Source organism: Palaemon carinicauda, chromosome 12, assembly GCF_036898095.1.
Source record: "Palaemon carinicauda isolate YSFRI2023 chromosome 12, ASM3689809v2, whole genome shotgun sequence".
In the NCBI taxonomy this organism is placed as follows: domain Eukaryota; kingdom Metazoa; phylum Arthropoda; class Malacostraca; order Decapoda; family Palaemonidae; genus Palaemon; species Palaemon carinicauda.
This window is the reverse complement of record NC_090736.1, coordinates 18,919,442-18,923,493: the sequence shown is the minus strand read 5'-3', so window position 1 is coordinate 18,923,493 and position 4,052 is coordinate 18,919,442.

The window sequence follows — 4,052 nt, the reverse complement described above, 5'->3', positions numbered from 1 at the left end:
TTTTAAACTGCTCAGTCCTCGGTAAGTAAAACTTCTAAAACATAAAACCACTTCACAAAATCTACAGAGAGGCTCACCAGTAAAACAAACTTCCTTATACCCATTGCGTCATTTGCTCCTATATTCCATGTGTGAGAAATGTGGAGATATGTAAAATTTCCAAACAGTTAGCGTTGGACGAAATGATTGTTCAGACTAAGTAGTGGTGGTTTGGTCATGTAGTGAAAATTGGAGAGAACCATTTGTGTAATTCCGATATGCAAGGATTTAATAGCAGAGAAAGGTCTGGCGACAGTGGAATCTATTCACATACATTTTTAGAAAGAAAAGTCCTTAGTATAACAGGAATATCAACCGTGGATGCAAAAGGGGATGGACGTCATACTTAGTGTAGGGGTTTTATGGCTCTGCTGATGAATATCTTCTATGAACTAAAATGATTATAATGGGCGGGGCGTAACTGAAGATAGTATATCCATAATTCAATAACTTAAAGTATGACTATTAGTTACCACGATGTTCTTTATATCCTGAGATCAACTTTCCCCAACTTGGGTTGTACCTTAGCTAATAATAGCATATATATATATATATATATATATATATATATAATATATATATATTATATATATATATATATATATATATATATATATATACCACACACATATACGAGTGTATGTACATAATGAACGTTTTTCTGTCAAAAATGTAGATCGTCTTAGGAAGCGGTTTAGAAGGAGACGGAAAGATCAGTTAAAGGAAACATAAAAAGTGGAAATAATGAATTAATTTACCCCCCACATTCGTTTCGTGAAATGTAATCATGACATACAATTATATAAAAAGGCTGATATGTGAACGAAATTGCTCGTAATTGCTCTTAATTACAATGAAAACACGCTAAATTACCTCTTTCTCCTTCCTTAAATAAGACGAAATAAATAGAAAAATTATATTAATGGAAGAAAAAGGAAAGGGGAGAAAATGAATTTAAACTTAAAGTCACTTGAAAAATATAAAAAAATGAAACGGAATTAGAAAGACAAATAAAAAACTTTCCACTCATTTAACAGGAAAAGATTGAGGTTTTAATGGAAAAAATTAAATTTCAGTTACATTGGGAAAACAATTGAAAAAATAAATACTGACTAATGGGGCTATCACAAAGTGACCTAGAATACTGTGACGAATATCTCTCTCTCTCTCTCTCTCCTCTCTCTCTCCTCTCCTCTCTCTCCTCTCTCTCTCTCTCTCTCTCTCTCTCTCTCTCTCTCTCTCTTCATTTTAATTCAGCTTAGGAAAAGGGTAGTTCAAACCAGTTACAGACTAGATTTTGTCAATTTGCCTTTCAGACTTTTTAGGCGTCCGCCCAAGATTCCATGTGGCGGCACATATGATGTCCACTCCTGAAGTTACTACATTCCCAAAGGCTCCAAAGCCTGAAATGATTACCAGAGCTTAGATTCTTTAGCAGATACTTAGATTAATGTACCTTCTCAGTTTTATCACATAGAGACGAATAAACCTTTCTCACGGCATTTTTGGAATGAGGAGAGGACAGAAAATTAAACGACTGGTTTCCTGTTTAAAGGTTTAAAGGCCTCTCATGAATGGCAGAAGCAAGGGACAGTGACATTGCCCTAGTAAGCAGGGCAATGCCCAAGAGACTGGCCATATTTACATATGATCAGCGCCCAAGCCTCTCTCCACCCAAGCTAGCATCAAGGAGGGTCAGGCAATGGCTGCTGATGACTCAGCAGATAGAAATATAGGCTCTCCCAGAAACCCCATCCCTAGTTAACAAGAATGGTGAGGTTGCAGCGCACAAAGAAACTAACGAGTTTGAGCGGACTCAAACCACAGTCTGGCGTTCACCAGTCAAGGAGGTTATCACATCAGCCACCAAAACCCTAAAAGGGATGTCCATAAATAACCACACCCCCTTTCCCAATCAAATCCAGTTTCATTGATATATTATCACATATATCCGCTTTATTATTTTTCTCTTAAGTCATATGACCAAATTGCAATGTTTTCTAATCTTAGTTTGTTTAGATATATAAGTTTATGTTTATTGGTTATCTTTATTTTCTAATTGATTCATATGTTTTCATATCAATACAGCAATTAAAGATTGTACATCTTTTTAGCCGATGAAACATAAGCCGCAACAGAGGGAAATAACATCATGTCTCTCTAATTTACTCATTGTAATAAAATATTCATCTAATTGAAAATCAATGTACTTTTCGAGACTTGTGAAGTACTATGGAATAATTAAATGAAGTGAGAGGGGTAATATCGATTCTTAGAAGATAACGAAAAACAAATATTTATAAACTGATATTGTGATAAGAAATATTGAATAGGAGTTTCTGGTTTATTAGATAATATTTGATAGAAATTTATTAGATAGTATTTGATAGAAACAGTCTCAATACATGAACTGTTTGGTTTTCTAACCAATAGGACTGGATAAAAAATAATTTGTCGTTGATGTAAAATAATGTGTGTACGTGTGTATATATATATATATATATATATATATATATATATATATATATATATATATATATATATATACATGTGTGTATGTGTGTATAAATGTATAAATCACCTTATGAATGAATTATTATTATTATTATTATTATTATTATTATTATTATTATTATTATTATTATTATTATTATTATTATTATTACCCAAGCAAGTAATATTCAATATTTAATATTCACAGCTGACTGGAGACTTTACAAAGCCAATAATGATTTCTATAAAATGCGTTTTACTTCTAAAAACCCGACGGAGCTGTCACAGAATATTTCTTTCTGATCTTCAAAGTTAATTCTTATCTCAGCTATTTCTTTCTTATTCATTTACCATCATTTAATATATATACTGCGTTGCAAATGAGACATGATTTATGGCCATCAGTGACATTAAAGTTTTATTAGAGCTTCTTAATTATTGTGAAATTAAAAAAAGAACATTTATTTTTCCCAGTGACAGAGGCAGTTTAAAATATTATATATATATATATATATATATATATATATATATATATATATATATATATATATATATATATATATATATATATATATATATATATATATATATATATAGCGTGACATAAAAAGCTGGAGGTCAGATAGTCAAAATCTTGAGAGAGAGAGAGAGAGAGAGAGAGAGAGAGAGAGAGAGAGAGGGGGAGAGATTAAGGATATATTCCCTCTGTATGTATTCGACCGTTCAGATTCTTTGCAGGTTATTAGTAATGTAGATTTTGAAACTGAGATCGATTAACTATGGGAATAAGATAAGTTTGGGCAATAATGCAATTGTACAAAACTCCTTTTGCATATATTATGCTTGTATCTTCGTTCTTCCCTCGCACTAAACGAACATGAAAATTCATGTCTGCTGTTTTCCTCTGTAACATTGTCTGTCTTGTTAACTTGTTATGTCCTGTTGGCTTGAGGTTTTGTATATGAAGAAGAGTGTTCTATAATAATATAACTCAGTTGATTGCATCCTGCCTTTGAGTCACAACCCTTCTCTCCGCTCGTCACATTGGTGACCCCGAAATTCGACTCGCTCCCACTGCCTTTCACCCCCACCTCCATCGTTGGTACTATGGCGGACTCTACTACAGCAGTTGGCTCTGCGGCCGCCCCATTGAAACTTTCACCGTTCGCCAGCGGAGAGGTATTTGCTTGGTTTCAGCGCGCAGAAGTCCAGTTTCGCATCAACGGCGTGACTCGCTCAACCACCAAAGCAGATTATGTTCTCGCGGCGATACCCGAGGACACCTTCCCGGAAATATCCAACTGGCTTTGTGAACAAGGAGACACGGCAATAGCATATGACGCCCTCAAAAACATACCTTCTGCAGCAGTACTCGCCGTCGCCAGCCGCCCGTGTAGCAAAGCTTTTTCAGCTCTCGCAACAACCGTTGGGGGACCAAAGGGCTTCGCTTGCCCTCAGGGAAATGACCAGTATCGCTCGCCTTCAACCTGCCGCAGACGGCTCTCCTCATGAGGTGAACC